A 13295-nucleotide genomic window follows, 5' to 3' on the forward strand; every position below is an offset into this window, starting at 1 on the left:
TGGCTTTTCCACTTCCAACATCAAAACACGGTACTTTTGCAGTCTTACACAAATGAACAGAAAGATTGAACCTGTTTGGGGAAGAGGCTTCTCCCCTCTGTAGTTCAGCAGCCTTCCAGCCTCCTGGCTCTTGTGGGGAGACCAGAGCAAACAGGAAATCAGTCTTTCATACCTGATTCCTAATTAGCATGACAGGTGACAGAAATCAGGCAGCAGACAAACTCTGGTCTGGATCTCTCATCCCTCAGTTCCAGCGCTTGCCAAACTGTGGGATGGAGTGTATGTATTATAAGGCTGCACTCCCAGGCCAAACAGGATAGAAACTGTCTAGTATCCTGGGAGCCCTATATACGGAATTTATTACCATCCCCTGGTTTCTGTCACATATCCTCCCCCCCAGCTCAGACCTCGAGGGATGAGCGACCATGGATATTAGGGAGTGCATCCTTGACAACCCGTCAGCATTGCCATGTTTGTGCCCTGACCTGTGTTCCACAGAAAATTTAAAGGGTTGTAGGCTTAGGAACCACCTGGTCACTCTAGCATTCTTTTCCCTGTTTTGACACATCCAGGTAAGGGGTGCATGATCTGTGACCAACCGGAATTTTCTCCCCAACAGGTAGTATTTGAGCGTCTCTACAGCCCACTTTATTGCGAGACACTCTTTCTCTACTATGGAGTAATTTTTCTCCTGGGGATTTAGTTTCCTACTTAAATAAAGGATGGGGTGCTCCTCACCTTGAGACTCCTGGGAGAGTACCGCCCCCAGCCCTACCTCAGATGCGTCGGTTTGGACTACGAACTCTTTGGAGAAGTCAGGTGTGACCAACACTGGTTGGGCACAGAGAGCTTCTTTCAGGCTTCTAAAGGCCTGTTCGGTTTCGGGGGACCACTTTACCATTAGCGGTCCTCTTGCTTTTGTGAGGTCAGTTAGTGGGGTTGCCTTAGTTGCAAAATTGGGAATAAACCTTCTATAGTACCCAATTAACCCCAAAAAGGTCCTTACTTGTTTTTTTGTAACTGGCCTTGGCCAATTTTGTATCGCCTCCACTTTGAGTGTTTGGGGTTTGAGTAAACCTCTGCCAATAGAATATCCCAGATACTTGGCCTCCTCCAGACCAATAGTGCATTTAGCGGGGTTAGCAGTTAGTCCAGCAGACCGGACTGCGTCAAGCACAGCTTGGACCTTTGGAAGGTGGGATTGCCAATCTTCACTATGGATTACCACATCATCCAGGTAGGCGGCAGCATACCGAGCATGTGGTTTTAAAATTTTATCCATCATTCTTTGGAATGTGGCGGGAGCTCCATGTAAGCCAAAAGGCAACACCTTATACTGAAAGAGGCCGTCTGGGGTTGAGAAGGCTGTCTTTTCTTTTGCCCTTTCTGTGAGGGGAACCTGCCAGTACCCTTTTGTTAGGTCTAGGGTTGTGAGATATCGGGCTTTGCCCAGTCTCTCTACAAGTTCATCTACCCTGGGCATAGGATAAGTATCAAATTTTGACACCGCGTTTAGTTTCCGGTAGTCATTACAAAACCTTGTTGTACCATCTGGCTTTGGGACTAAGACTATAGGGCTGTTCCACCCACTTTGGGATTCCTCAATTACACCTAGTTTTAGCATTTTTTTAACCTCTAAACTTATAGCCTTTCTTTTGGCCTCTGGGATTCGGTACGGTTTAAGGTTAACTCGGACCCCCGGTTCAGAGACTAGGTCATGTTCAATTACGCTAGTTCTACCTGGCCGTATAGAGAAGATTTCTTTGTTTCTTTTCACTAAATTCTGAACCTCTCGTTTCTGATGAACAGACAGGGTTTCAGCTATGCTAACCTCTGGGTCAGTTTCTTGATTCTCTGACGGACCTGGGGGTACTAGGGTTAACAAGACTTCTCTATCTTTCCAGGGCTTGAGTAGGTTTATATGGTAAATTTGCTCAGGTTTCCTCCTACCTGGCTGTCTTACCTTATAATTTACTTCTCCCACTCTTTCCAAGACCTCATATGGCCCATGCCATTTAGCAAGGAATTTACTCTCCACGGTGGGAACCAGAACTAGTACCCTATCACCTGGAGAAAAAATTCTGACCCTAGCACCCTTATTATATGTATTCCTCTGTGCTTCTTGAGCTTTCTCCATGTGTTCCCTCACTATGGGTAGGACTGCAGCAATGCGGTCCTGCATCTGGGCAACATGCTCTATTACACTTCTGTAAGGGGTAACCTCGTGTTCCCAAGTCTCTTTGGCTATATCCAGTAAGCCCCTTGGGTGTCGGCCATACAATAGTTCAAACGGGGAGAAGCCAGTGGATGATTGGGGAACTTCCCTAATGGCAAATAACAGGTACGGTAACAAACAATCCCAGTTTTTCCCATCTTTATCAACCGCCCGCCGTAACATGCTCTTTAAGGTTTTATTGAACCTTTCCACTAAACCATCTGTTTGTGGATGATAGACTGAGGTTCTGAGATGCTTGATTTTTAGGAGTTTACATAGCTCTTTCGTTACTTGAGACATAAATGGTGTTCCCTGGTCAGATAGAATCTCTTTAGGAATCCCGACCCGGGAAAACAGAACTACTAATTCTTTTGCTATGTTTTTAGCTGAGGTGCTACGTAGGGGAACTGCCTCCGGATATCGGGTGGCATAATCTAATATTACCAATATATGCTGATGTCCCCTAGCAGACTTTATTAGGGGTCCTACTAGATCCATAGCAATCCGGTCAAATGGTACCTCTATTATGGGAAGGGGTACCAATGGGCTGCGGTACGCCTTGAACGGGGCGGTGATCTGACATTCTGGGCATGAGGAACAATAATTCGTAATTTCTGCCAGAACCCCAGGCCAATAGAAGCTTCGGAGAACCTTTTCTTTTGTCTTTTCCACCCCTAGGTGTCCCCCCAATGGATGACTATGTGCGAGGTGTAATACTACGTTACGGAATGTCCGTGGTACCAACAATTGTTTAGTTGTAACTGATTTCCTTTTATCAACCCGATATACTAGGTCGTTCTCTACCTCGAAGTAGGGGTAAGCAAGTGACCTATCTGGTTGGCCAGGAGTACTATTCTGGTCCCGTATATTTCCCCTTGCTACCGCTAATGTGGGGTCCTCCCACTGGGCCTTCTTAAAACTCCCAGGACTGACCTCTAGGTCAGCGAGGGTCTTATCCGGTTCTGGGGTGGTAAGTGTCTGCTCAACATCTTGATTTGGGGTATTCCCTACCAAAGTAGTGATGGGGAAGGGAATTTTACAGCACTCCTCCTTTTCCCCCTTCTTATTTGGGCCCTCGTCAACCTCCATTTCTGAAAAAGGGAAAGGATTTGTTTCTTCTAATACTTCGTTATGGTCCGCTATTGAACTCTGGGCGCTATTCTGAGCGGGGGACCACATTTTTAGAAAATGGGGAAAGTCGGTCCCTATTAACACATCATGTGCCAGTTTGGGTACAATACCCACCTTGAAATCTAAAGAACCAAATTCTGTTTCAAAAAAAACATCAACAGTGGAATATTCATGATTATCCCCATGTATACAACAAATTGCCACTCTTTGTGAACTGTTTCCCTGTTTCTTCTTAATGGGCAAGAGGTATTCGGACACTAGTGTGACCATGCTCCCAGAGTCAAGAAGTGCCCGAACCCTCTTACCATTAACCTTTACAAATGCCCACAGATGGTTATTCAAGGGGTCCTCTGGGCTAGGGCCCATACATTGGGACAACAGCGAATAAGGTTCCACGCTGTTGCATTGCATGGGCTCATCATTTAGTGGGCAGATTTTTGCTGTGTGGCCCCTCTCATGACAATTTACACATTTAGGTACATAGTCTGTGTCCCACTTAGAGCCTTTTCCCGGCTCCCCATGTTGGCTATTGCCCTTAGTGTGCGAACCACTGTTGCTGGTGCTGCGTGAAGGTGGTCGCCGCTCTTCAGCGCCCCTTAACCCCGGTACCCTTTTACCGTCTCTGGAAGAGTCCTGGAACCTCGGGTAGTGGGGTTGCTCCACGACTGTGGGTTGCGGGTGCTCTTCTGCTGCATTGTACCTTTCTACGAGGGCCACAAGCTCATCCACATTGTGGGGGTCACTCCGACTGACCCAACGGCGTAAGGCAGAGGGAAGTTTCCTCAAGAACTGGTCCATGACCAACCGTTCCACGATGTGGCTGGCTGAGTTGATCTCGGGTTGTAGCCACTTCCGGGCGAGGTGGATGAGGTCATACATCTGGCTTCGGGTGGCTTTATCCATCGTGAAGGACCATGCGTGAAACCTTTGGGCGCGAACAGCCGTGGTTACGCCGAGGCGGGCGAGGATCTCGAACTTCAATTTTGCATAGACGTTAGCTTCGGCTGGCTCTAGATCAAAGTAAGCCTTCTGGGGTTCGCCGCTTAGGAAGGGTGCGATTAGACCAGCCCACTCAGCTTCTGGCCATCCCTCTCTCTGTGCCGTGCGTTCAAACGTGAGAAGATAGGCTTCCACATCATCCGAGGGTCCCATCTTCTGAAGGTAGTGGCTTGCCCTGGTCATTTTCGGTACTGGGGCTGCCGCTGCCAGTGGAAGGTTACTGATAGTCCCCCTCAGGATCTCGAGTTCCTGCTGTAAGCCCTGAGCGAACCGCTGTTGCTCCTCTCTCAGCAAGCGGTTTGTCTCTTGCTGGTTTGCATTCGCGTTTTGCAGGGCTTCATTCGTCTGTTGCTGGTTTGCATTCGCCTGTTCCTGGTTGGCATTCGCCTGTTGCTGGTTGGCATTAATCTCTTGCTGGGCTATTAGCAGCTGTTGATGGGCTGCATTCGTCTGCTGCTGGTTTGCATTAGTTTCTTGCTGGGCTATTAACAGCTGTTGCTGGGTTTCATTCGCGTCTTTCTGGGCAGCGACATTGCGTACCAGCGCACCCACCACGTCTTCCATCTTGTTTGCAGAGGATGAAAAAAACTTTTTTTTTTTTTTTTTTTTTTCAAATTTCTTCAACCCGCAGACCCCCTAGTGCTCTGCCCGCATTCTCCACCATATGTGACAAACGGCTTACTCCGGGGCTCCGTCGTTTGTCCGGGACTGTTTAGAACACGGTCTTTTAGGGTAGGTTAAATGATGAGGCGTCACGTACTGTTCCTTTAAACAGGCTATGCCTGGTTTATTCAGTCCCAGGCACTGAGACTGCCACAGTGCATACAACAGAAAACAGATCAAAACAAAAGCTGCTCACCTGAGCGATAACTTAACTTAGATATCCCTGACTCAGGGTTGGAAGTGGCTTTTCCACTTCCAACATCAAAACACGGTACTTTTGCAGTCTTACACAAATGAACAGAAAGATTGAACCTGTTTGGGGAAGAGGCTTCTCCCCTCTGTAGTTCAGCAGCCTTCCAGCCTCCTGGCTCTTGTGGGGAGACCAGAGCAAACAGGAAATCAGTCTTTCATACCTGATTCCTAATTAGCATGACAGGTGACAGAAATCAGGCAGCAGACAAACTCTGGTCTGGATCTCTCATCCCTCAGTTCCAGCGCTTGCCAAACTGTGGGATGGAGTGTATGTATTATAAGGCTGCACTCCCAGGCCAAACAGGATAGAAACTGTCTAGTATCCTGGGAGCCCTATATACGGAATTTATTACCATCCCCTGGTTTCTGTCACAGTATATATAGCAAATGGAAATATTACTGTTTGTTCATTTGCATGTCTTAGATAGATCTGCAACCCTGTCTTTCACCATTATCGCCCAGCACACAGCACTTCCACTGCAGCAAGGGATTCTGGGAAATGACATGCAAATGAGCACACAATGCCACCTTTTGTCTCAAGCTCATATTACACGAGCAACCCTTAAGCCAATGGCGTATATATATATATCTATATATCTATATATAGATAGATAGATATAGATAGATATAGATAGATATATATATATATATATATATATATACCATCACGTTTTAAGTTATGGTGGGTGAAAAAGGCAACAAGAAACCTCCACCGTATTGCATATAGCAAATAAAAAGATCACTTGTGAGCACATTCACATGTCTTAGGCAGGTCTGCAACCCTGCCTTTCACCATTATCAACAACACAGAGATGAAGAACCCCTATGGTGAGAGCACTCAGCGGCCTGTGATACTGATGATAATTATAATGATAATTATGGACCTGATGGAGACAGTAGGTCTTATAATTGATGTGTAATATGAAGTGGGTTAAAAAACAAGTTTAATTGGAGAAATCCTCAAATAAAATAAATGGTCCTCAATATGGGATAATCCTATGTGATTAGCGAATTAAAATAAAATGGAGGTAAGAGGTAAAGGATATAAAGTCCTATTCAATAATAGGCTCTCTTTATACAGTAGAGGCAACGTTTATTCTAACATTTGCCGTAAACTAGCCGGGTTACATTCTGGGTATGTGCTGGGTATGTGCTGGGTATGTGCTGGGTATGTGCTGGGCTAGTTTGAGGCACGTTTAAGGCATTTCTGCATTGACTAACGACCCATAGGATTAACACAGCAGGGATCCCTGGAGTCCAATTCAGTTTGAATGGGACTGCCAGGGACCCCCGCTGTTAATCTGATAGGCCATTAATCAATGCAGAAATGCTGGGGCTAGTTTAAGGAAAGTTTAAGGCATGTATTCAGAATGTACCTGGGTGTTTCCTGGGTTTTTTGGGGAATTGCCACTGGTTTTTGTTAGAATAAGAGTTGCCTCTACTGTACACTTCAACAATGCAGGTAAGTATATACACAGTTCAGATATGGGGTTCAACATTGTGTATAGAATTACAGCGTATATGACTCCAAAAGCCCTTTACCTATATTAGTGAGGGCTCCGGGCACAAGTCGTTGTCTTAATACACCTTGGCAGATATTATTTACCTTCCAATCTGTCGGACTCGCAGCTCTGGATCTATACAGATAGAAACAGCTAGTGTATATATGGATTATGTCTGAGCTGAACAGACGGTTCACATTCTGAGCTACCTGTATATCCTATTACTATATGTGTTTATGTTACACCGTATATGATTCATATAGTCCTCCAGCTATATCAGTGAGGGCTCCGGGCACAAGTCGTTGTCAAAACACACCTTGGCAGATAATAATTACCTGCCAATCTGTCGGACTCGCAGCTCTGGATATACACAGATTTAAACAGCCAGTGTATATATGGATTATGTTTTGAGCTGACCAAGCGGTTCACATTTTGAGTTACCTGTATATCCTATTGCTGTATGTGTTCATGTTACACATTATATCCCACCATTTGAGGATATCAGCTTACCCGATAACTGAACTGTGTATATACTTACCTGCATTGTTGAAGTGTATAAAGAGAGCCTATTATTGAATAGGACTTTATATCCTTTACCTCTTACCTCCATTTTATTTTAATTCGCTAATCACTTAGGATTATCCCATATTGAGGACCATTTATTTTATTTGAGGATTTCTCCAATTAAAATTGTTTTTTAACCCACTTCATATTACACATCAATTATAAGACCTACTGTCTCCATCAGGTCCATAATTATCATTATAATTATCATCAGTATCACAGGCCGCTGAGTGCTGTCATCATAGGGGTTCTTCATCTCTGTGTTGTTGTTCTATAATTCCCCTGATTGTAGCACCTGTGTCATTGGCAGTAGCGAGGGCTCCCTCTACCCCTTTTCCCCTCCCTTTCCCTTACCCTGGTGATATACTTTCACCATTATCCCCAGCATACAGTGCTTCCACTGCAGCAAGGGATTCTGGGAAATGACATGCAAATGAGCACACAATGTGTCACCTTTTGTCTGAAAAACCATTGTTACATGGAGCCCATATAAGCTAATGTTTGCTGTTAACACAGCTTTAAAAGCACAGCATGGGAATCAGATGCAAAGCCAGAGAAACCATTCACAGACATGTTTCAACCTTAATGGGTATCATCAGTGTGAAGTTGGTTGTACTGCTGGCTTTGCATTTTCAAGACTGTAGGGTTTACCATCACGTTTTAAGTTATGGTGAGTGAAAAAGGTAACAAAAACAGACATATAATCAGAAGACCATATACAGCCCCCTAAAGTTGCACTCAAGATAGATGACATATAGGTATAATGTCAGAAAATAGAAGGCTAGGTCTGAGCCAAATCCAGAATAAATAGGATATAAAGCTGAAAGGTCACACTCAAATGAAAATAATAAAGACTTTAATGTTACTACTATAAAAACGACGAAACACAATAAAAATGCAGAACAGGTGCATAAATAAAATCCCCTAATGTGTGTGGTAACGGTGCGAATATGGTTAATAACTATAACCAAGAGAAAAAGCTGCTATCAAGTTAGGAGCTAAATCGACAGGTGCTATGTTGTAAACAGAGGGTTGCAATAACCAATGGTTTGAATACACAGGAGACCAAATAGGTAGTAGATGTTAGATGTGTACACAGTGTGTGATTGGCAGTCACTAAACACACTTAGATCAAAGTAGCCATCTGTATATATAGAGTGTAGGTAGCCTCCACATATATCTCAGTAATGGGTGCCTGAGGGGTAGCGCAATATAATTAATTAGCTGCAAAATGCACAGTGGCAAAACCCCTCACAGAACGTGTACATCAGCAGATGGATATATGCTTAATACGACCTGATGTCCCTGGTGCAGCCTGTAAACTCCATAGGAGAGTTAGGAGTTGCCGTTCCTCTAGACACACATGCCGCGCGAACGTCAACGTGATGACGTCACGGCGTACCCCGATGTACGTTTTGCGCGTCACCGCGCGCTTTCTCAAGGGGGAGGAGTCAGGTGTCTTTTTTATTGTGTTTCGTCGTTTTTATAGTAGTAACATTAAAGTCTTTATTATTTTCATTTGAGTGTGACCTTTCAGCTTTATATCCTATTTATTCTGGATTTGGCTCAGACCTAGCCTTCTATTTTCTGACATTATACCTATATGTCATCTATCTTGAGTGCAACTTTAGGGGGCTGTATATGGTCTTCTGATTATATGTCTGTTTTTGTTCATTGATTTCTCCCTTGCACCAGGTAGACTGTGTGTTTTTGTTTGTATGTTTGGTGTAGCGACGTGCCTTCTGTGTATTTAGAGTAAAAAAGGTAACAAGAAACCTCCACTGTATTGCATATAGCAAATAAAAAGATCACTTGTGAGCACATTCACATGTCTTAGGCCTTGCCCCCGCTGCCTACTACAGCGGACGCTGCGCGCACGAGAGTCCTCCCCGCAATGGCGCCGGGCCCGCTGCGAGGGGGGGCCGCAGCGCTCGCGCGAGAGCTATACCTGCTCTCAATAGAATTGAGAGCAGGACTCGCGTCGAGCGATTAGGCACGCCCCCCGGCGGTTCAGCCAATGAGGGCGAACCTGCCGAGTGACGTCATGGCCGCGCCCCCGTCACTCCTCCACCACGCCCCCCCCGGTCTCTGCTCCTGCAGTGAGCTGCAGACCGGGGAATTGGCTGAACGCGCCGCCAAAAGCGCGGGCGCGCGTTACAGCGGAGAGACCGGGGCCTTAGCCTTAGGCAGGTCTGCAACCCTGCCTTTCACGGTATATACACATATACATATAAAGTGTTCAGGAAAAAAGGGACCCCTTTCGTTTTTCATCCTATTTTATATATTTCTCGCTCAATCCCCAAGGGACTTTGTATAATTGTAGGTCTGTTCTGTAGATTAGCGGTATATAAGAAGCACAATGTAGACAATCAACTGATGTTAACTAAATTGATGTCACTGAATTATGCCAACAAGTATAAGATACACTACGGTGGGTTCATGTTAATGAAATATAGGACCCTTTCAGTGTGAGATGGGTAGGCAGATTATTGGAGATAAGGAAAAAGCTGAGGTATTAAACAAATTCTTTGCCTCTGTGTTTACCAGGGAAGAATCAAGTTCAATAGTAGTGCCGCAGGAGGAAGCCGTAACCTCCATATTAATGAACAATTGGTTAACTGAGGAAGAAGTTCATAAGCGACTTGAAAAAATTAAAGTAAATAAGGCACCTGGCCCCGATGGCATACATCCAAGAGTTCTCAAGGAGTTAAGCTCAGTAATAGCCAAACCATTATCTTAATATATAAATCTGAAAGTTGTGGGGTTGTAGATGTGGCCAATCAGATTGCTCCGTATCCCTGCCCCGCCCCGCACGCCTCTCATTGGCCTGCGTGGCTCTATGGCTCTGATGTCACCCAACTGCCACTCTCTTCTCCTCCTCACCCAACTGCCACACACACACACGCACAAGCACCCGGCCACTGTCCTCTTCACCCAGCTACCCTCCCCAACCCATCCCCCCCCCCACCCATCACCCCCCCAGCTCACCTCCCCACCAGGTCCCCCATCACCCGCACCACCGGGCTCCGCCGCTCCCTTCTGTCCCGCTCACCCCCTGCGGCCTCCTCCTTCACACGGCCGCTTCTCGGTGAGGGTTGGCCTCTGGTTCCTCTGCCCGGCTCTGCTCCCGCTGCATGGCCGCTGTGCCCGCCGCACTCTCGGCTCCTCCTCCTGCCTCTGCCGGTGTACGTTGAGGATGGCGGCGGAGGAGGGTGGGGGGTACAGCGCCCGAGAAAGCCACCGCTGAGCGCCGCACGGGACTGCGGGCGGGTCCTGCCCCCGATATAGCCGCCGCTGAGCGCCGCACGGGACTGCGGGGGGGCGGGGCCTGTGCCCGAGAAAGCCGTCGCTGAGCACCTCGCGGGGGGCGGGGCCTGTGCCCGAGAAAGCCGCCGCTGAGCGCCGCATGCGACTGACACCTCTGTGTGTGTGTCTCACTGTTTGTGTGTGTGTGTGTCACAGTTTGTGTGTATGTGTGTGTGTGTGTGTCTCTCTCACTGTTTGTGTGTGTGACACTGTGTGTGTGTGACACTGTGTGTGTGTGTGTGTCTGACAGTGTGTGTGTGACACTGTGTGTGTGTGTGACACTGTGTGTGTGTGATACTGTGTCTGTGTGATACTGTGTGTGTGACACTGTGTCCCCCCCTCCTGTACGCTGTCCCCCCCTCTCCTGGCAACTGTCCCCACCCCCCCTTCTGTCCACTGTCCCCACCCCCACTCCTGCCCACACCCCCCCTCCTGTCCACTGTCCCCACCCTCCCTCCTGTCCACTGTCCCCGTCCCTCCTGCCCACTGTACCCACCCCCCTCCTGTTCACTGTCCATCCCTCCCTCTGGGGGGGGGGGGGGGACGGAGAAAGAGAGCGAGCACAGAAATAGGGGGAGAGGAGGGAGCGGGAAATTTAACTCACGGGCAATGCCGGGTATATCAGCTAGTATTTAATATTCAAGGACTCCATTTCCACAGGCTCAGTACCACAAGATTGGCGTAAAGGTGCCTATATTTAAAAAGGGAGCTAGATCACAACCGGGAAATTACAGACCTGTAAGCCTGACTTCAATAGTGGGGAAACTACTTGAAGGTTTAATACGGGATAATATTCAGGAATACCTAATGGAAAACAAAATTATTAGTAATAGTCAGCATGGATTTATGAAGGGTAGATCATGCCAAACTAACCTTATTTGTTTCTTTGAGGAGGTAAGTAGGAATCTAGACCAGGGTAATGCAGTTGATGTTGTCTACCTAGATTTTGCAAAGGCTTTTGATACGGTTTCACACAAGAGGTTGGTGTTCAAAATAAAGAAAATTGGACTCAGTAATAATATATGCACCTGGATTGAAAACTGGTTAAAGGACAGACAACAGAGGGTTGTCACAAATGGAACTTTTTCAGGTTGGATCTAAAGTCGTGAGTGGAGTACCTCAGGGATCGGTACTGGGACCCCTGCTTTTTAACCTGTTTATTAATGACCTTGAGGTTGGGATCGAGAGCAAAGTCTCCATCTTTGCTGATGATACTAAATTGTGTAAGGTAATACAATCAGAGCAGGATGTAATTTCTCTTCAGAAGGACTTGCAGAGACTGGAAACGTGGGCAGGTAAATGGCAGATGAGGTTTAATACAGATTAATGTAAGGTTATGCATTTGGGATGCAAGAATAAAAAGGCGGATTACAAATTAAATGGAGATATATTGGGGGAATCCTTGATGGAGAATGATTTAGGAGTGCTTGTAGACAGCAGGCTTAGCAATAGTGCCCAAAGTCATGCAGTAGCTGCAAAGGCAAACAAGATCTTATCTTGCATCAAACGGGCAATGGATTGAAGGGAAGTAAACATAATTATTCCCCTTTACAAAGCATTAGTAAGACCACACCTTAAATATGGAGTACAATTTGGGCACCAATCCTAAGAAAAGACATTATGGAACTAGAGAGAGTGCAGAGAAGAGCCACCAAATTAATAAAGGGGATGGACAATCTAACTTATGAGGAGAGACTGCTAAATTAGATTTATTTACATTAGAAAAGAGGCGTCTAAGGGGGGATATGGTAACTATATATAAATATATTCGGGGACAATACAAGGACCTTTCAAAAGAACTATTCATCCCATGGGCAGTACAAAGTACTCGGGCCATCCCTTAAGGTTGGATGAAAGGAGATTTCACCAGCAACAAAGGAAAGGGTTCTTTACAGTAAGGGCAGTTAAAATGTGCAATTCATTACCCCGTGATGGCAGATACAATAAATTTGTTCAAAAAAAGGTTGAACATCTTTTTAGATGGGAAAGGTATACAGGGATATACCAAATACGTATATATGGGAAGGATGTTGATCCAGGGATTAATCCGATTGCCAATTCTTGGAGTCAGGAAGTAATTTATTTTTCCCCTTATGAGATATCATTGGATGATATGACTCTGGGTTTTTTTGTTTGCCTTCCACTGGATCAATAAGTAAGTATAGATATAGGATAAAGTATCTGTTGTCTAAATTTAGCATAGGTTGAACTTGATGGACCTACGTCTTTTTTCAACCTCATCTACTATGTAACTATGAAATGAGAAATAGGAGTTTTTCCTTCGTAGCTCGTAAATGTGTTAAACTGCTGTAATCTAATCTGAAACGCCATGGCAAAGGCCCCACTGCACGCGCCGGCCCACCCGCCTTGCGTCCTGGCGGCGCGTGCACAGCACTTCACCGTGATCTGCGGTCTGCAGGGATCGTTTTTGAAGCGCGGGTCGGTGGGCACGGCCATGACGGGGGCGGGGCCACGACGCCGGCTCAGGACCCATATCTACTCGTCTTATTTTCTGTAACGCTCAGCTCTTCAATAGAAATACTATTTACAGAAAAAGGTAAAAGCAGCCAGCTCATTTGCATGTCACCTGCATCAATCACGCATTTAACCTATTCAGCAGTGACTGGTGAATTCTAAACCGAAGTGGCTCTGGGCTGCTCTGC

At 46.1% G+C, this 13295-nt stretch overlaps 1 protein-coding gene across 15 annotated transcripts in view; it reads left to right on the forward strand.

Annotated features, from left to right (window-relative positions):
- APBB2 (amyloid beta precursor protein binding family B member 2) overlaps nucleotides 1-13295 on the forward strand; it is a 457842-nt gene that overhangs the window by 373168 nt on the left and 71379 nt on the right. The gene's annotated exons all lie outside the window — the stretch shown is intronic.

The sequence above is a fragment of the Ascaphus truei genome, chromosome 1 (genome assembly GCF_040206685.1).
Source record: "Ascaphus truei isolate aAscTru1 chromosome 1, aAscTru1.hap1, whole genome shotgun sequence".
NCBI classification, from domain to species: domain Eukaryota; kingdom Metazoa; phylum Chordata; class Amphibia; order Anura; family Ascaphidae; genus Ascaphus; species Ascaphus truei.